At 43.0% G+C, this 21,978-nt stretch overlaps 1 protein-coding gene across 2 annotated transcripts in view; it reads right to left on the minus strand.

Moving 5' to 3' along the window:
• Window positions 1-21,978, minus strand: part of UBE2I (ubiquitin conjugating enzyme E2 I) — a 210,087-nt gene that overhangs the window by 142,091 nt on the left and 46,018 nt on the right. Inside the window, exon 1 of one of the 2 annotated variants that reach the window (XM_078664938.1) lies at window positions 8,509-8,646. The exons of the other annotated variant lie outside the window; for it this stretch is intronic. The gene's annotated coding sequence lies outside the window, so the exon portion shown is untranslated. Of the gene's footprint in view, window positions 1-8,508; window positions 8,647-21,978 lie in introns of those variants that run through there. 2 annotated transcript variants of the gene reach the window in all.

Here is a 21,978-nt window from a genome sequence, read left to right on the forward strand (position 1 = left end):
ATGAATTGCATCACGGCAAAAATTTATTTCTGCTACACGATGACTGTCCATGCAATCTATAACAAGTGCAAAAGTAGAGAGCTAATCACTTCAATTAATAGGATCGGTGTATCAACAAGTTCGAATGACAGTACAGAGCAGGAACTTGTTAAGCAGCTCACGCAGTAAAATCTTGTGAATCAGACAGCACACCACGTCTAAGTCACTCTACCAGGAAAGGATTTACAATTGCTGCTTGATCATTTTGAAAAAAGCTCTTCTTTGTCTGAGCATCCAGCATACATGATACTGCCATGGTGCGTTTTCAAAACTGTACCAATGAAGTAGCTGCTGGAAAACAATCTGAGTCAGATGTAGGCATCAAAAAACAAAGCTGCAAACTTATAACACAACTGCCTTGCTAACGTGCGCAAAATCACTACAAGTCATCAACATATCCCAGTCTACTAGAAAGTTTCCGAGTGGCATGGATCTTCTACTACTGATACTGCGGTCCGCAAAGCTAATTTTACTGAATTTATTAGATCGCTTATTCAGTGCAGACTGAAGGATGAAGAAGACCGTTCCTCCGTGGGCTGAAATTCATGCTCTGTTCTCCCAAAATACCATCCCACTGGAGAAAGTTGTGTTTACCAGTGATACCATTTCCAGTCACAAACTACACAACAGTATACATATCTGGCCAATTTTCTGCGATTAAGGTGTTTTTCATATTCTAGCTGGCATTTTAGGAGCAATCCAGTAAAATTTGATCTTTTCCAAAAATGTGAGTTCTCCACATGACAAAAGTTGCTTCGGTGCGCAGGAAGTGCTCAGTGGATGTGGCATAAACTATGCACTTACGGAGGTTGAAATCTTTGGAAGCAAAACTGTCCAGTCAGGATTGAGTGGAACTCATTATCTTAGTTTGTTACAAGGTATGCTCATCATATCGCTGGCATGGAAACATTGCGTTGGAAAGCTGTCTGGTACAAGAATGACAAATTAGGTTTTGCATATCTTATCTCGGACGTGAACAAGCCATTTGGTGCACTTCATTCAAAAGACAAAATGCAAAGCCAGACAATGTTCAATACACAGTTCAAAATCAGAAAACCAATTTCGTGGAGTTTGTCAATGAATGTCAAGAAAAATCTGAACTTCGCAAGTACTGGGGAAATGTTTTACACATGATAGCAATAGTGAAAAACTTGGTCCGTGCTGATAAGGAATGTGATTGGGAGCTGCATGTGATGACTGGAGTCGCCGATTACTGTGCTTCACAAATGTAATTGCATAAACTACCAGAGATATGGGTCCTGGCATTTGGATAGAGTGAAGAAGCTAGAGGTGGAAAAACAATACCTCTTTAGAAAAGTACATTACAAGACGTTTTGTGGTGAAAGAGAGTGAAGGTTCAATGTTGTGGCTTAAAATATGAAACTGGAACAGACAATCCAGAAATCACAGAAAAGCTCCAAGGAAATTGTTGATCAGACATCTCAAAGAATATGTTGCTCAATGGCAGCTAGTTTACCATTAAGTCCTTTCTAGTAGCATTGTTTTCAGAGAACAAATTCAAAATGAATGGACCATCGGGAAACCGTTCCGGACCACAAACTTATGGGAAAGAGGGAACATGTTAATAAACATTTGAGAGCCTTCTTCATTTCATGCAGCTGCAAGGAAAACCCTTCAAAATGACTGAGTCTGTGTGACAACACAACTTTGTGACCAAAAAAAGATGTTGCTAACGAAATAAAGACAAGCCTACTAGATGTTCTGGAACATAGATCGAAGCTAGACGCAGAACTGACGCAGGAGAGATTTGTATTGAAAGAGAAAAGGCTGTTTGACATAAGTCACTACAGCTAAGCATCTACGCTTTAATTGCCACAGTAAGAGTTTTGTCCCTCCAACCACTACAAAAAAAGTTACAAAAAACAACTTTGGCAAGCAGAGAGATGGATGTAGCAAAAGAATTTAATCAAGGATATTGTTGCATGATCTTCCAACAAATGCATTATTTGATCTAGATGCTGCAACCAAACCAGTGAAGCACAAACTCGTACAAGAGCATGAAAAAAAAATAAAAGGGCTCTCAACTGAAGAATTTCAATTCCAACGGCACATTGTTAGACCGTTATCTTGAACTGTCAAAGAATGTGAGAGACTCCGACAAATGGCTACAAGTGGAATAACTGACCTTGCCTGCATCAAAAATTCAACACTTATACCTGTGCAACTTAATAAATTCTGATCATCAACATCGAACAAGATTAACTTGGAGATTGTAACTTGCAAAAACATTGCTAATGCTTCTGTGAACACTGAATTTCCATTCATTGCAAGTAGAAACATTGTCAATGAGGAGTTGGTGCCTGCAGAGAGATACTCAAAAGGTGCATGTAATATTGTTCAAAAACTTACAGCAAATTGGAGGAAGCTGTCCTTCCTGTCGTGCCACATGTCGGGTGAGCTGTTCGAAATGGGTCCAATTGAGTCATTGTACTGTCAAATGGCAGATTTCATTGTGCTACTTCAATTTGTTGCAATGTTAACAAGTCAAGGATTGTCAGAGTAATGAATATGTTACGGAACAGAAAAGAAAAAAAAAACACTTCATCCCGCTTCATATTCTGTGCAAGAAACTTGACCCATGGATGCACAATGTTCTTATCCAGGCACATAATCTTATATGTGAGGACAGTGAGAAAAACTGGAACAAAGCTTGGAGTTTTAACTTCTGAACCTGTAAAGTTTCAAAAAGGATTTTCTGAGACAGAAGTAGAATTTGACATTAAAGACGTAGAAAACATACCTGTGAATGATAGAAAAATGTGTTTTGACTGTCACATTTGACAATTTTCGGTACAGTGAGTTCAACAGATCAGTTCAGCTAAGACCTTCCACTGATGTAATTTTCAGTGCGTGGACACATTAAAAGAGCGTTCTGCTTTATCAGATGTGTAAATGTTTGGGATCGTGCAATGTAGACAAAGATCTGTCTAATGTGGATGGGAAGGTATTGATGGGGTGCTAAAACCTACGAAATTTCTCAAGTCTCTATGCACAGAACTTACACATACATGTACTTGCAAAACCTGTGCTACAAAAAGATGTCCCTGTCGATATGCTCTTCTCAAATGATCAACATTCCGCAAACGCACCATGAGCAATTGCCAAAACAAAGTGAACTATGTAAATGCGTCTAAAACAGGGGTACTAAACATTTTTTTTTCCAGATTCAGATCATAAACAATGTTTGGTATATACATAAAAGGATTAAAAAAACATCATTTGTTCTGTTTCTATACAGGTCTCTTGTTCCTCTATTATAGATGCCATCTTGGAAAATGGCAGAAGGGTTACACTGAGGAGTTATTTATTGCCTGTCTTTATAAGGCTACTTGACCTCCCAAAACCTATACTCATGGCTCCTGAAATATTACATCAATGCAACAATTTATTTTATAAACTGAGGTATATCGGGGGGCTGGGATTACAATCATATCTGTGCTGGCGACTAATCACAAGCGTGTGGTATATATAACAGTTGAATGTGTTCAAACAAAAGTCTGCTGTACAAACATTGCTTTGCAGTCAAGAATTTCAGAAAATGTTCTATATGCACAATGCATTTTTAAAATGTTTGCATATTTCTCAATCTTTGTATCCAATGCTTGGAACAATTAACCAGGTTTCCTTAACTCTTACTACTCCAATTCCGAACAGGAAAGGAAAAAATATTTCAATTCTTCATCAGTTAATCATTCATCAAGAAAAATGTCAGTGTGACAGATCTGTCTTGGATTTGATATTCATCAATTCAACTAACAAAAGGTTAAACCATTCATGCATACCCAACACCTTTTACAAATTCAACTCTCGAAACTACTGGACATACATACACAAAACCATATTTTGGATGATGTCTACCTTAATGCCAACTTTGGTTTGAAAATCAGTCCAGTATATTTTGATGTAGTGGAGTGTAAAATTATTTTGGGAGCTTGTAAGGGAAAGAGTACTATTTTAACCCCACCACTACTTTTGGCACAGGTGCTTGAAGTTTGTCACTGCAAATCTGAATATGCCAAGTGACAAATGCTGTTCACATTCATTAAACTGCATCAAAGTTATTACGACAGATAAAAAAATATATATTTTCAATGGAAACTGCATCTGTGCCACAGTTCCAGAATCACCACTTTAAACTCTACAATATCAATATATGCATGTACAAATGTTTATGCATTGCATCGAGGCTAACAATATAAACGTTTAACATGCAAAGTTTCAAATGCTGGAAAAAACAAAACCGTGGTTATGCTCCCTTTAAAAGTTAAACTATTTTGCACTTGTGCCCATACAAACAAAACTATTATGTTTGCTAGCAAATACCATATTCTCCCCTAAATGTTCCCACATTTTTAGGGTCCATTACAAAACAAGATCCTTCATTGTACTGCAGCACAGATCGATGGTCAATGGCTACCAAATACCAGTCGCCAACCTTTTCCTCTCCCTCCGGGAATAGTGATAATTCCCCAGTGTGAAACACCAGACATGTGCCCCCAGGTGAACGGGGAGACAGGTGTTTAAATATTTTGCTGCATTTGTATAGCACAACAATTACATCTTAGGTGGCCTAAAAAGCGCTGAGGAAGAAGCGCACAAGAAAGGTGGTAGAAACTTTTGAAGGATAGACGTGTTTGAATCTCCTATCCTAGAGGAAACAATTTAGGAATACCTCAGTAAAACCTATACAAAGCAAAGTTAGAATAGTATAATTGATCACATTGCCCATTGTCTACTTTTTGTGTGCTGTATATTTAAAATCGTATCCCTATGCCTCTCTGAAGACAATACACTCATCAGGGGATACCCAAAGCAAAAAAGTAAGCTCCTTCCAAAACCCCCTACACACACTAGAAGCAGTCAGCACCTAAGAAATACCACCCTTGCTGGTCACACAATTAAAATGCCTAGTTACGGCAGCAATGTGAAAAAACTATCATACCGGTCTAGAGAGGAGTAAACGTGCCGGAGCCAGATCTTGCTACAGTCTCATTTCCAATGACTGTCACTGATCTGGAATATTGTACCGTATAAGTATAATATTAGAAAGATATTTGCCTTCACTGATGAAGCACTTGTTGAAGGGCGAAACGCGTTGGATGGGCTGGATGTTGAATATGTGAAGAATAAAGTGTTTTGTTTAGCCTCACCTCTGTATCTAGTTGCGTGTTTATGAACTAAATGGAAGAATCTCTGGACCCATTTGGTTGGACTAATATGATTAAATTCTCTTGCTGTCCTTAATGTGGATACCATTCCACTGCCCCAGTCATTTGGAAAGTGTTCCCTATTCTGATTGCATGAAACGAAGGACTATCCTATTTGACAAGTCAGGATAAAAAGATTAAAACAAGATAACTGTATGAGCACTAGGTGAATGTTGCTCGGGAAAATGTCCCTTCACAATATCATAAATGGGACATCAACAGGAGAATTACACTGAGAATGCAAATATTTCATCAGTCAAGAGAGACCCAAGGTCTTTGACAAATGAGACATACATTGTCTTAATGTTGTTAGAATGTGAACTATGTGTTTTTGCCATATTACCGGAAGATTCTTTGAATTTTAGACCTGAAAAAGGTGGAGTGATTTCATTCAAACAACCGAAACACAATCAACGATTTTTAATTGCACAATTTTCCTTCGCTGAACAATTACACTGATCCTTTATTGTACATTAACAAAATTGGCAAGATGGAATAGGTTTCAGATGTATGTCCTTTTTTCTTCTGACTGCTACTCGATGTATACGTTTATGTGTTTTGATAGAAATGTCAGTTTTTAAATATTAATAAATGTGTAAATTTATTAAATGTATTTATTACAATGTTTTGCACAGCATTTACAAAGTTGGTGTGAATCATTTAGTCAAATTCTCTTACTAAGTTGTCTGAAGCAGCATTTTAACTACCTGGAGGAGCCTACTGATGTTTCAGTTATCGGTTTGGAAAAGTTGCTCTCCTCTAACTCACAAGTATCCAAGGTACCATCAAGGCATTTCACAGATTGAGCAGACAAGCTGCACGCTGAAAGTTGTTCATTGTCTTGTAATTGAAGTCATTTCAGTAATAAACGCACAACTCTTGTGCGGCGAAATTATGCAATTACAGCTGCTTATGTAATTAGGGGCAAAAATCCTACCACAGGAGCATTGGAACAACGAAAGTGTCCAACAAATTAAGTGTGACCGAAGGATGGCTACCACTGCTCATTTCCTTTAGCGCGATTTTCAAAAAGCATCCTCTGGTTAATGCTGGATTACACTTCTCACACAATCATGCATAATTGTGATCAAATGGAGTACGCTAGAGAGAATCGCGCCAGTCAAGGCAATTCGTACAATATTTTTCCAGGTGTGGTAATTTCTGGAGCAGGTACCCATTTACTAACAAATGTCAACTTGGAGCTAGCTAAGACACAAACGCGTATTCTATGCAGCTCGGCAAGAAGTTAACAGGTTATTAGCCCCGTCACTGCCCGAATAATGTATACTTTTAATTTTTTTTTTTTTAAAGCACTGAAATTCAAAGAAACTTGCCTGTGAAAGGATTAGAGGAGAACGCCATTAGGATTTTATGGGAAATGTGGACCCCACCACACACTTCAGTGGAACAGGCTAGTGCATAAAGTAAAGAAACCCATGCAAGAGGGAATGAGGAAAGGTAGATAAAAAACAAGACTGATAGTAAACCAGTAAATAGCACTCCCTTCTTGCAACAGGGTTCCATTAATATAAAGGTCTCAGTTCTTTTTTTGTTCTTTTTAATCGCTTTTCCATTATGCTCTTTGAGTCTCCCTGCTTGGCAGTTTATGATGCCACTAAAGAGACCTGCTTAAGCAGGTGTGAAGCCTACATGCCACCAAACCTTTTCAAACTGTTCCTCCCTCCTATCTCAATCTTCCTCTGGAAGACACCACTATTGTGTATTACTCTTTCAAACACCATGTACAAGCCCATGTTTTCAATCCATGCCATCATTTATGGTGCTGTACGCACACCACATAACTTAGGGACATCTGTTTGCGACCACCAGCACATTGTCGTGTTACAATATTTTGTATGAGTGTATTCCTCCCAGAAACCCAACAGTGCTAGTTTGGGTGTCAAATAGGTTGGAACCCTGTTACTGCTGAGAGGATATTCCCAATTCCAAAACAAAACGTTGACATCCAGGAACAATACTAGAATGACTTCAGGAAGATTCCTACCACCCTACAACCTCTGAGGCACTCTTTGGTCTCATTTCTCCTAAACTGAACCAGCTGTGCATGACCGAGTATTATATATGTATGCAAAACAATATTTTGAACGCACAAGTCTCAAGACTGACCAAGTATGTGCTTCGCAGGGTTGCTAGCACGCCAGCACCCACTTTGCATAATCGACAACACCTACTTCATCTTCCCACCTAAGTTTTAGTAGTCCTAAGCCCAACGAGTTATTGCCGGGTGCCGTATCGTAAATTGTAGATAGTCTTTTCTAGGAATTGCTCAGAAAAGACCCCCCACATAACCAGGGAGCTGTCCTGGGTATCGGCCTACTCTTGAAAGTCTGAATGGCGTGTCTCAACATAGGTTATTTGCAGCACCGTGACTGACGAGAAAAAGTCTGTTTCTACGAACTCAAGAATGTCATCTTCGCACATACACCCTATTTCAGATATTCATATCGTGCCCACCTGCTTAAAGGTGACCTCAAGAGGGGTCTTGGAGATCACAGGTATTAAAACTTACAACCCGCATCCTCGCAACATACTACCTGGCAAACGTATACTGAGAGTGGGGCGAAGATACTCCTTTTAACACTAGGAAGACTTCTTACCTGAGACGGCTCAGGTGCCAGGTTACGGGAATGTTTTGACACGCGAGTTAGAATTGCTGTAATTCAAGACAGACGATGACTACACTTTGGGGGTGGAGGTGGCAAATACAGTTTTTTTAACTAAAGTACTACAATGAACGCCTTCAAGACCACCAGTCAAGAACTGCAGTCCGCAGTAAAAATTAAAAAATACACGGCAAGTCGTGCCAGACAACCAAAACACTGCAAAAACCGAACCAGGCTAAAAAGAATGGAACAAATGACAAGCACTACTATTTTGCCCCACGCTCAGCTAGAACGACCATAACCACCATGCTCGGGGCAATTGAGGGATGCAGAGGGGTGACCTGCAGGTCCTCGTGCTGTCATGAGCATCCAAACCCCGGCGCTTCCTGCCACAAGGAAGAGGAAAGAGGTAGAGAATAAAAGGGGTACACATTGAGAATCGCACGCCTGGTGCGCTGTCCCACGCCCCCTCCCCTAGTCGAGATAGCCAGACTGGTCCACCCCCCGAGGCCGGACTGGCACCTCCCGCCCGGCACCGGTGAAGGATGGCGGGAGCGGCCAGGGGGGCTCAAGGTTCACCCCGCTATGACAGGCCTTCTCTTCCACCCAGTACTCACATGTGAGAGCCCCGCGCTGGGAAATGAATATCAGATTCGCCGCCTGTGTCTCGGGACAAAGCCCCTGAAGTTTCCCTCCTGAAAGAGGCGCTGTGCCTGACCCGGACTAAATAGGACCTCGAAGGCGGGGCTGGCTCTGACGATGCCTGAAAGCCTGCCCTAGTGTCATTCAGTGGGCGGCCTCGTGGTCCCTGGAACAGGGCGGACAGGATCTGGCCCCAGCCAGATGTTACATTAATGAACAAGTGGGGGGCTGCTGTACCCCCCAACACTACACCTGCTTTTCGCAAGGTGAAGTTCCGCACTGTCTCGCACCACATCAAGCTTAAACTTCCTGTGCTGCTGTTGGGACATTGATAAAAAGCATCACTGTGTGACTTTTAATGTACATTTATTTTTTTCCATACAGGCATTCAATGTAGTCAGCTATGGATTTAAAGGAGCCGCACTCTAAAAGTAAGGGAGTCTCTAAAAACTCATCATTCCAACGGGACAACTGGGCCCCAAAAATCTTCTTTAAGAGATAACTCCGAAGACGGAGGTTGGCGACCAGGGTTTTCGTCAGATTCAGATATATCCGCTTTAAGCACAACGACGTATATCTGACTATTGGTCAACAGGTAAGTGCTGACAGGAGGTATTGAAAGCGAGGCCTAAGGAAAACGCTGCGGTCTCTAGGCAGCCCAGAACTCGCCAAGCGGCCTCGCGACTCCCGGACCTTCCGATTGGCTTAGAACAGGCGGCAGACTAGGTTCGTACGTGTTTCAGCCAACCAGAGCATCGCTTGCAAAAGGCAGTCCTTATTTTAAAGGGACAGAAACATACTTGATAGAGGATCCCTTGAAACCGAGGTAATGTGAGCCGGGGAACCTGCTCAGAATGCAGAGACCTGGCAAGAACGAGGCTGCTCTGGAATAACACTGAAACACCTGCGTCACCACAGCCGTGAGCAAGGGTGGCGCAGTCCCTGACAGCCATTGTTCTCTTCATTTTACCAGCTCTTGGAATGTTCCCATTAATAAATGTTCTCCTTTTGCACATACGTATAATGTACTAAATCACCACAACCAAAATCTTAGCTTATATTCACTAAAAGTGAAGTCCTGTTATAGATAGTTCAAAAGCCCCTGAACTCCAGGGGCTTCTCTCACATCCAGATTTTCTAAATAAAAATATTTTGTGAATAAAATGTTTGAATGAATCTGGATAGTAGAGGCTTTAAAAACTGGTTTCTTGCCTTCCTTTGCAAAGAAGAGTTACTTCAAAGACCAGTGGAATTCTGGGTCAAAGGAGAAGGAAACTTTTGTGGATGGGTTGACTAATTTATATGGGGCAAATTATGCGGCAAAGAAAGGCAATTATGCAGTATATTGCTGCACATTTTGTGATAGTAAGTATGTTACTAAACGATGACCAGTCAAACTTTGTCAAGAGCCTTTCAATGCAGGAAAACATGTGTCGCTGATTTTTTAGTAACATTTGAACCATTTGAGTTAGGGACTTATATTTTTATGTTAACATCTGCAAATTATGCAGCAGATGACTGGTTATGTGGCAAATGAAGTAAATCAACAATGTTGAGGAAAATGCTGTGCACTCAGAATCGCATTATTCCACTGGCCCTGTTTATAACACATAGGTTTCCTACCACAACGGGAGTAGATTTTATTTAAATTGCTCCTTACTAACAATTAATGGTTTTGTCTTGCATGGAAGCACATGAAGGCAATATTATTACTACTACTGTTTCTATCTCTCGTAGTGAAATGGACTGTTCAAAATATATACAGAGTTCAAGGCTACATGCACACGCTTAATGGTGCATTGGCAGATCCATAAAAACTCACCTTTCAATTGCATCATGCAACCTTTTAGCTTTGCCAATGTTTTTTGCTAATGCTGATCCTACTGAACGAAGACATGCATGTATGGCCATGCAAAGCAGAGAAGAGCAATGAAACACAGGCAATAAATTCCTCAAGGCATATTAACACCATAGCAGTTTGAGGCCCAGCAGCAGTGTAATATATGTCAAAGAGTACTGGAAGGAAGGCTACGATGGGCACTGCAGGTGGGAGCATTCTTAAAACAGTTAATTACCACTGTACTTCCCCTTAATTAATCAGCAGTACAGCAATGTACTGCACCATAAAAAGATGATAAAAGAATGTGAAATGATATTGAAGGTGGATGATCTCATGTAAGAGATACTATTGGATGCAGAGACCAGAGCAATATCAACAGAACTGGTGTGTAGTTGAATTCCACTTCCAATATGAATTGTGATTTTTAATCATAAAGCACAATACTAGTAGTTAATGGATAACTTGTGATGCTGTGTTAAAAACCATACTTAATTAAACCAACTACAGTGACATGACGCAGACGATCCATGTGCAACTAAAAGGGGATTGATGGCGCACAGTGACTAGTGCTATAGACCACTGTTAGTACGCCATTTTACTACACTATTTTGTTTGCTTTTATAACTTCAGGATTACAGCACAAAATATGTGTAGAACCTACTTGCATATTACAAATTGTGTAATAAAATCATCATACTGCCATCTATAAAGACACAAAAACGTACATTAAATATGTGTGTAGTATATTTTTGACATTCATATATATTTGCTTCAATATAATCCTATCTAGCTATAGCCAGATCTAAAATTTACTTGTGAATTCTGTGATTGTATGTTTGGGAAGAAGGATAATATTTTGCACCACCTGCTCTTCTGCACAAAATTTGTTATTGCACATAAAAGACGGCTTCTGCTTCTATTTAGATTTTATGTGACCAGATCTATTAGGTCTGAACTACCTTTCTGTTCTAGGATAGAAAATTATAATTCTATTGCTTCTTATGAAAGAAAAAGTGTTGTTACGGATCTGAAGAATAAAAGCAGAACCGAGGGGCCGTTTTACGATGTCGGTCGGAAAGCCTCCGTCCAACAGTTGAAGTCTCCTAGACCGTGTCAGAACCCACCCGCCCAACTCGGTCGGACACAATTTCGACCGACTGATTACAATGCTCGCGGTCAGAAGGGGAACCATTTGGTCATTCCGAATTGGTTCCAACCGGCACTCAAGAATCCAAGTCAGTCGGAGCCGATTCGTACAGCTCTATGGACAGCGTTTCCGACCGACCTATTACGATGTCGGATTCTGACAGCCTTTCTGACTTCCTGTTTGACACGAAAATGCTGTCGGAAACTGACTTTGGGGGTCCCTAGAATGCCCCCCTTCATCCTGAAGCCTCTGGTTGGGGGCCATGGGGGTACCTAAGGAAACCCCTGTCAAACCATTCACTGTGTGGCAGGCACCATGGGGTGCCTGCGACAGGGTGCAAGGTTTTTCGCAGACACACATTTTCCCCATAGGAGCCTGGGTTGTCAGTCGGAACACAGGCTTCCATTGAAGTCAATGGGAGTCCTTCCGAATGATGTTCGGAACTATCGTAATGGGTCGGGAGGAACCGTCAACAGCGAGTCGGTTGCTCCCGATTCCGAGTCCGTGTCGGGAGGAGGAAACTCAGACCGACATAGTAATCAGCCCCTAAGTGTGGGATTGAACACATCAAAGACCAGTTAGTGTTTTGCTGCACAAAGATATTAAAATCAGTTTAAAGTAAGATTTAAAACATAATGGGGCTAACATTTTCTAGATAAATGAGAGATCTATATTTAACTGTAATTGTCTTTAGTGTGCACCACATAAACAGGTATAAATATATCTAGAACTTCCATAACATCCATAAATATCTGTTTTTTACTCTTCAGAGTTCCTTTGAGAAAAAAGATCAGAACGAAAAGCCAGTTTTCTTTTTTCTGCTTTTGGACATGAGCTGGTATGATCCTCCGTGGCTTGCATTTTACATTGATTGCTGTCTCTGGCACTAGGGATAATGATGTCACAACTCCATTTTAATAACTTATTACACCTAATCTATTATGTTATTTCATTATCACAGGTGACTAGAGGCATCACCAGTCACCTGTAACAAGGAAATTAGAGACAGTTTCTTACACAGAGATAGAAGTCTGCCATTTATTATATATTTATTAACTGTCATCAGAAGTGAAAAAAATGTCCTGACAGAGAAAGATTTATTATTGCCACACTGTTTCAATTACATTAAAGTATTATACATTTGTTTACGGTTGCATACACAAGCCCCGCACCTCCAATCCATCACCTGGGTATGGTTTAATAATTTTTGCAAAATGGATACCTCCTTAAGTGTCTGCTACAGCAAGTAGCATCTGAGAAATGCCTAGCCAACCTATGCAACATAAAGGCGTAGCATTGCTGCACACATGTTCATAGATTTTAAATAATTTTCGATCCATTTGAATCATAAGTGTTCTTTAATAACATCTGAATATTATGCACCATTTTTATAAATTATATCCCAAGGGTTCAAATGCATGGTTCCATGGCAGCCTTGGGATCATGTATTTGCAGCAGGCATCATTATAGCTAAATCTGTATAATATATTAACATCAGTCATCATTTTTCATATTTGTCTCTTCAAATTAGATTTTCATCAATTTAACTGGCTGCAAGGAGATTAATTAGATGTTTTGAGTTCTGTGCGATTTGATTGTCAATTTTAACCGATTTGAGCAGACTTAATTCAGAATCATCACTAATCACCAGCTAGTTGTTTAACCAACAATGAAACACACCCAAAAGAGGATCACCAACATTTTACTCCATCCATTCACATATTGCCTGATATCAAATCTCAAGCAACAATGCCATATATACCAGTATAGGATATCATGACAGAAACCTTGGCTCTAAATAAAGTGGACCTACTATAACCAGCCTGCGTCTATTTAAAAGAGAACTGAAAGAAGAAATCATAACAGATCTAGCCAAAGCCCTCTCTGACATAAATGTAGACCCGGGGTAAATAAGCAACATTCCATGCTGAATTTTACTCTGTGAGCATGATGATGCTTGACCTAGAAGTGGAAGTTATATAGTGGAAGTTATATAATTGGGATTAGAAGAGAGCTCTGTGAAGTAAACTCTCTCACTGGTGTGCAAACACAAGCAGAACTGGCAATTGATAAATGTGAAGATTTGGAAACTCGAACGAGGAGAGTAAATTTGTTGGTCATCGGCTTGGAGGAGGGAGCAGACCGAGTAGAACTTGAGGCATTCCAGATAGGTCTCTTCTTCACACTACTGGAAGGTTAACATAAAGAAATTCCTAGTGGATCCACTGTGACTATAAGAGACAAAGAGACCCAAGGAGTTAGTAGCCAAAACCCACAGCAGTAAGCAAAATGAAAAACTATTGCAGGCTGCAAGGGACAAAGAGACAGTATCTTGTGTTTTGTGTCAGGATATAACCCGGCTACTTTTGCAATAGCTAACTAATTCTGCCCGATCACAGACAATCTTCAATTAGACCGAATACGAATTTGGTGGACTTTCCCCCTCAGGACCCTCTTCCAAAATCTGCTGCATAATATTATGGACTGGAGCAAAGCGGTTAACTTACTGGGCATCAAGCTTATTTATGATGAGCAGAATTCTGCTAATGCAATACTAAGCAGGACAATGCCACAGCTGAAGCCCACTGGATTCCCCGGTCCAAGAAAAGAGCACAGAGAGAAGAAAGCTGACATACCAAGGTAAACAAGGAGGAGGGGTAGAAGAGACAGCATACATCGCCTCAATACCCCCTCTTGTCTTGGTAAAGGGAACAGAATTGAGACATGGATTCATCTTGAAGATTGGGTTCTGAGATGGACATCTGAAGCGGCATAAGTGGGTATTCCCTCCACTCCTGCCCTTCACCTTTGGCTGCACTACATTCTTTTTCAGAATTCCACACCTTTGTGTAATTTTCATATAATGTCCTGATTAGAGGCAAACGTGGTGTGGCTCATGACATCTTGTCAGCTCACTTAGATTAACTGGGAGGATGGTGGTCTCGTGACCTGCCCTGCCACATCTTTGTTTTGAAATCGTGCTGTTTTTTAAATATATATTTTTCATTTATTTTAACTTAGATTGTACATATTGTTACTAAAGGAACACAAAACAGTGTTTCTTATCATAATGTTATATGTTTATATACTACATCAGATTCATCATAAACATCATAACATAACTTGAATTAATAGAAATGAAACCTAGAGTCAGTATAGGCATAGGAATACCAAAACAATACAGATATCAATAAGATGCATAGCAGTATTAATAAAAACATTACAATTTCAGCTTTCCTGAACCTACCAATAGCCTCTGTTTCCTGTCTCGCCATTAGAGTCAGAAATGTATCCCCTCCCATATTCCGCCATTCAAATTTAATCTGCACCTCAGCCCATTAAGAACTTTCTCTCCTCATTGAAACCCACTTCTATCATTGATGTAATGAGGTGGTCCATGATTTTTTCAGCATATTGAAATTTGCCTCTTTGCCAACATCAAAGCCAAGTGAGAAAACTTAGTGGCCTCCTTATTTCTTTTTTATTTCGGACCATTTATACTCAATAGGCTGATTCTAAGATCTACTGGCTCACCAGTCTGTCTAAAGACCTCAGTCTGGTAAGCGGTTAGGCAAGGGGCCTCCCAAAACATATGTAGAAGTCCCGCTTCCTTCATAGCACATTGTGGTCATTCATGTGAAACCATTGGAAATATTATTGGCAACCTCAGTGTCGTTAGGTACGAATGGTAAAGTATGTGTACTGAATGAGTTGGAATCTTTCATTTCAGGACACAAGTTTGGGATAAGCTACCTCTTTTTTTTCCATTCGTCATCTAAAAGTGCCATTCCTAAGTCACCCCCCTGAATTTCTAAGGGGCCGATTACGATCTAGGTCGGAAAGCCGAGATCGTCTGTTTCACTTCCGACCACCTAATTACAATTTAGGCAGTTGGAAGTGAAACTGGCTGGTCATTCCGGCTGAATTCCGACAGGCTCAAGGAGCCTGTCGGCCAGTCGGAGACGTGATAGAGCGCGGAGGTCACCCGACTATAATTTTTTACCATTTGCACATTTGGGCCCATAAATTCAATACACCATATTTATTAATCGGGTAACCTTACACTCTACTATCAGTAACCCAGTGCATTCCTATTTATGTCCAATGTACCTGACTTACCAATCCACAAATACGGGTACCTATGATCACAATGGATCAGGGAGCTAGCTGTAAAAGATAAGCAGTCACAAAATAGACTAACATTTATTATATTTGCACTCATATAATAACCACAGACTCAGGAAGTTTAAACTCTTTATCTAGATTTCATCAGATTCAGAAAGCATAAGGTTCACAGCAAGTAAACTGTCAATAACTAAGATTATAAAGAGCACATATCCATATAAGAAGTAAATAAGACCAACCATTTATAAGTCTAAAGGGAAAGTAAGAACAGGGAACACGCTTAACAAGGATTGTCAGAGCTTAGTCTCAGTAGGATGTCTAAAGGACGGGAGAAAAGGAACATACTATGTTATGTTATGTTATGTTATGTTATAAAAGTTTTGTATAGCGTACGGCTACTCAGAAGAGTGTCCCGACGCTTTAAATTGCACACTAACACAACAGGGAGATAACATAAGAAGAAACCAGAGAGGAAGAAAAAAACCTAACTAGGGGCCAGAACTAAGAGATAAAAAGCCAGGTTTTGAGTCCTTTCCTAAAGGCCAATAGATTGGGAATGCTGCGCAGGGGCAAAGGCAGTTTATTCCAAAGCTGAGGCGCTAATAGTTTGAAAGAGCGGCCACCGATGCGGGCTCTCTTCACACGAGGAACCACCGCAAGGGACAGGGCTTCAGACCTAAGCGACCTGGCAGGACGGTAAAAGGTCAGCCTTTTCTGAAGATATATTGCTCCGGAGGCGTGCAAGGCTTTGTGTGCCAGAGTGAGAGTCTTAAAGATTATCCGCTTCCGGACAGGGAGCCAGTGCAGGGCCTCCAAGAGGCCTGAGGCTCTAGCACGGCGAGATAGTCCAAAGATAGCACGTGCTGCCGAATTCTGGACAACCTGTAGCCGTTGAAGCAGGTATTCTGGCAGGCCGAGATACAGGACGTTGGAATAGTCAATTCTCGAACCTATAATCGCCTGCACCGTGATCTTCCTATGTTCCTCCGATAGCAGGGGAAGGAACTTGCGTAGCATCCGGAGTAACCCGAAGCAGGTCCCAGTGAGACCGATTACCTGTGAGCGTAGTGTGAGGCCATTATCGATCTTGATCCCAAGGTTTTTAGCTACCAGGGACGAACATGCTGGTGGAAACATGTTCTCAGGCCACCACACTTTCCAGTCCGGATCCGTACTGCACCCGAAAAAGAGGACCTCGGATTTATCCGAGTTGCACTTGAGGCTGTTGTGATGGAACCATAGAAATACAGCCTCAAGGCAACCCTGGATCCTACCTCCATCGAAGTCCGCACCCCTTTCGCAGGTGAAGAGGAGCTGGGTGTCATCGGCGTAAGAAACGATCTGGGCCCCAAAAGACTCCGCCAGTGCCGCCAGAGGGGTCATGAAGATGTTAAATAAAGTTGGGCTCAGGACAGAGCCCTGAGGAACTCCGACACCCAATGGCAACATCTCGGCGGAGCAAGCCGAAGCCCAGACCGTTTGTCGACGGCCTGCCAGGAAAGATCGAAACCACTGGAGCACCGTCCCTTGGAGACCAATCTCAGAGAGTCTTGCAAGAAGACCCTCATGAGGGACGGTGTCGAAGGCCGCCGACAGATCTAACATCACCAGCATCGCTCTCCCGCCCGAATCCAGCACCTCCTTTATCGCCTCCGAGACTTCCAGGAGAGCCGTCTCGGTGCTAAGATTGGTGCGGAAACCCGACTGGGTGGGGTGCAGTAGGTCGTGGGACTCCAGGTAATCGGCAAGCACCTTATGGACATGCTTTTCAGTGACCTTCGCAAAAGCCGGCAGAAGCGATATAGGTCGATAATTCGCCAGCACCTCCACATCCAAGCCAGGCTTTTTCAGCAGGGGAATAATCATAGCCTGCTTCCAGGACTGGGGAACCACACCCTGTGCAAGAGAACGGTTCAGCAGGGGGTTCACGAGTGGATTAATGACAGCTGCCATTCTAGCCAGAAATTTTGCGGGACAGGCATCCCGAGGGGAGCCTGATTTAAGCCCGGCCAACAGGTCAAATGAAGCGGTCAACGAGATAGGAGGGAAAACTGCCAGAGTCCCACCTGCATTCGGTCGAGTAACAATGGCATTCTCCACCCGACCTGGCATCTCAGGCTCCAGCACCTGAAAGGAGTCCTGGATCCGCTGGATCTTGGAGGTGAAAAAGTCCGCAATCGCCCTGACCCAAGGCTCAGGGGGGGGGGTCTGGGTTGGTGCAGCGCGAGATGTTGTAAACTCCCGCACAATGGCAAAAAGCTCCCTACAGGAATTGGAGGCCGCTTCAATTTTTCTCGCGAAATAGACCTTCTTCTCCGCGAGGATGTTCCGATGGTAAGCTTTCGCCATAGACCTGTAGGCGAGTTTCGCCATCGCGTCATAATTCACGCGCCATGCTCTTTCCGCCACCTTGCATTGCCGCCGTGAAGCTGCTAATGCTTCCGTAAACCAAGGGGCAGATGCGCCTTTTCCAGGTTTGCGGAAGGGTCTCAGGGGAGCAAGATCATTAAGTCTCTCTGAGAGCCAAACCTGCAATCGCTCCACGTCCTCCTCCAAGTTCCCAGTTAACGCACAGGGATGGTCTGCACAAGCCTGCGCCAACAGTTCCGGAGTAATCCGATGGAGTGCCCTAAACCCTACGGAGGTCTGCCGGGAGGCAGCGAGAGGCTTCCTTACTTCTGGGAAATAAAATTTCACCAATCTGTGGTCAGACCAAAGCACCTGGATAGGAGCCAACATCTCTACAGGGGATGAAGAGAAGGTCAAGTCAAGAGTATGTCCCTTCTCATGGGTCGGACCAACATGATAGGGAACCAGTCCCAGCGGGGCTGTGACCTCCAGCAGTTTAATTGCATCGGCATCCGTGTCCACGTCCATATGGACGTTAAAGTCCCCGGCGACAATACAATGCTCCGCCGTGAGTAACACAGAGGACGTCACCGACTGGAACTCTTCAAAAAAAGAGCCCAAAGGCCCTGGCGGCCGGTAGACTAAGAAACCCTTCATCGATTGATGTGGTGAAAGGGCAATTGCAAAGGCGAGGGATTCACAATCCTTAATAGCGTCCGTGGGGATGATGGAACAGGTGACCGATTTCTTTACTATCAGTGCAACCCCCCCTCCACGCCCCTTCAGCCTGTCCTGCCTAAAGATGTTATACTCGGGCGGGAGAGCAGTAGCGATATCAGGGTTGGAGGCCTCACCGAGCCACGTCTCAGTGAGCATCAGAAACAGGGGTTTTTCTGACTCCAGAAGATCGAATATGTCCAGAGCATGGCGGCCCAGCGATCTAGTATTGAGCATCAGGCCCAAATATTTAGCGCTTATCGCCACCCTCTGCGGAGCCCCGCCCAGATGTTTCTGCGGGCGCCAGCCACACTCAGGGCAGCAATGCTTGCCCTTGTGGCGGGCAGGAAACACCCTGCAGCAGGAACCGGTAGTGTGTTGCCAGGAGCGCAATTCCAAACCCGAATAGTGCAACATGATGTTCACGTACACAGCAACATATGCGAAAAATATCGGCCAGGCCTGCCTGCCGCCTCGTACGCCTCCGGGACGCTGACGGGCGCAGACGGGCAGACTCTGGCTCGACTCAGGCGCGAGTCAGGCGCCACCGCTGCGCGTCACCGCTGCGCGCCGAAGGCGAACTTTAAATACAGCCTCACCTGTACTCCAACCGGAGACTAGAGCGCTGCTGGAAGTGGCGCGCTGAGAGCCTCCACCCCCAATATGGCGGCCAAGCGTCGCCGGTATGGGAGGAGAGCCATGAGGGGACTCCGCTCTACAAGCGGTGAAAGGGCACAATTTAAAATGCGGGTCTGCGGGCAGTGAGCACAGGTAAGAAACACAGCAAATTACTATTAAAACGCCACAGAAGCGCAGATGCGGCTTAAAAATTCAATTTCAGCATTAGCGCTGCACGCATGTAGTGCAGGAGTCAGGGAGCGCGATGAAATATGTAGTTAGCAATCCGAAGCACAGTTGAGTATTCAACAGAATTAAAGGAATTTGAATAACTATGTGGCTATAGGGAAGGAAAAAATGGAACACGCTATATACTTCAGATGTACCCAGATTAAATCAACTAAAGGAATGGGTAAAGAAAAGGAACATCTATATTTCATGAACTGTATGTAAGAATGTACTAATAGGATGGGAAAAAATGGAACATGCTAGTATAATAATTATAATGTAGGACTTTATCATTTGTCAGTAAAAAGGAGGGTAAGAGAAGGAATCAATGTGCAAGTACAATTTTATTAAAAGCAAAGAAATAGAGAATGCAAAATGGGTTCCCTCAGATTTATATTTACCTAGAACGGTGTGGAGACCAACCCTGGCCACGGGTCAGTTAAGGACAGGAGAAACCCCAAGGAAATACGGTCGCCGGTAGGCCAGCAGGTGCAGAATGGAACCCCAGGACAGGAAACCAGATTAGGATCAGGACGGGACCACCAAGGTAAGACCAGCACCCACAGTTCAGTTGCAACGCCTGCGCTACACCCTCTCTGCAGCTATCAGTCAAAACCCCGATTGGGTTATCGAATTCCCCAGCAAAGTGCTCCGCCAGCACTTTAAGGTTTCAAAAACCCCGATTTGAGTCTCTGGAAATTACGGACAGAGTGCTCCGCAGCTCTCTGTATCAGTCACCTATAGAGTGCGTTGGGTCAGTGACAGGTCAGCTATTCGGACAAGTCGGACAATTTCTCTAGCTAAATCTAGGCTAGTTATACTGTTTTCGGGTCAGTGTACCACCCCCAAATGTTGCAAGTGTAAGAATTCCCAATTTCGATTGGTCAAAAGAAAGGACAGGTCATCACACCACCTAAAATTTAGACTTTCTCAGGCTTAACATTCAAATTTCGTATCCACCCCTTAAATTCTAGTTTCCCATGACACAAGATGTACAGTGAACAATAGAGTATACAGCAGTTATTACAAATGTATCGAAATCAGGTAGAGTTCAGCTTCGCCGGCTGGGTCTTAGGTCGATTCCCAGGAGCATCTTGGCTGTGGCTGCCAGCTGGCTGAGTTCCACTGCTGCATGGGTTTCTTTCCACCATCACGTGATAAGTACCATACGGGCTCTTCAAGATGGAGTAACAAGCGCCTCCCAGGCCCAAAGAATACGATACATGGAAAGCAAGCGAAAACAATTTAAAAATACAGAAAAAATTGATTACACTGTATACCATGAATGGCTACACTACACCCCTTACTTCATAATAACTATAGCATTAGGATAAGTGCAGAACAGACAGCTTTGCGAAAGCGGCAATGCAAGCTCAGAGCATATGAGAAACAAAGCAGCCATTTTAGCTGTATTGCGCATGAGCAAACACTTTCCCACCAGAACTGCGAGTACGTCACGTCACGTGAGTGTGACCGACGCATGCGCAGACTAAATTCCCGCTAAGCAGCGGCCATTTTAGAGGCAAACGTATTACGGTTAGTAAACACATAAGCAAGCGTCACTGGGACACCCCGTGTAATGTAAAATATGCAATATTAGTAACACGAACAGGTTGATTATTTTTTTTATTAACATTATTTGAGGTTCTCGATACAAGCAAGTCGCTTTACGTGTGAATCCTTGCTCCATCAACCGCCTATAATCCGTATGGATGACGTTTTACGCCATCTGAATTATGATGCTCGGTTTCTGGCAGGCTCTCCATGTTGGGCTTTCTGACATGGAAAGCCTGTTGGAAAGCGAGTTTGGGGGCCCCTAGCAGTGCCCCCTACAACCAGCGGCCTACGGTTGTTGATTCCTGCACTGTGTGGCAGGCACCTTGAGGTGCCTGCCACACGGTGCACTTGAGGTGCCTGCCACACGGTGCAGGGATGAACACAACGTCTCATTTCCTTATGGGAGAATGTGCTACGGCCGGTTTACGGCTGTTGCACAAGCTACCATAGGGAAATGGGAGTATGCGACCGCACCATGTGCGTTTGCATCGTAATTAGGCGGTCAGGACCGCCGACGGAAGGGCAGTCGGACCCATGTCCGCGACAGTGTCAGGCAGACGCAAGTCCGCCCAACATCATAACAAGCCCCAAAGTGTTGATAACTACCAACTTGGTGTTGTTAATCAGTGTGGCATACAGAATTGCCTCTAACAGAGTGACATCACCCACTTTTAATACAATTTAAATACCTCATTCAACCTTAATGCCTCAGTATTTTCACCCCATTGAAATTGTTCTGTTTTGTTGTAATTACAGGAGGGTGAGACAAAAGGTACACAATGAGGGTTGGGTGTGGCATTACTTAGACATAATGAATAGTTGTTTCTTCCAGCATGTACCTTAGAAGATATTTATATTTTACTC

The sequence above is a fragment of the Lissotriton helveticus genome, chromosome 10 (genome assembly GCF_964261635.1).
Source record: "Lissotriton helveticus chromosome 10, aLisHel1.1, whole genome shotgun sequence".
In the NCBI taxonomy this organism is placed as follows: domain Eukaryota; kingdom Metazoa; phylum Chordata; class Amphibia; order Caudata; family Salamandridae; genus Lissotriton; species Lissotriton helveticus.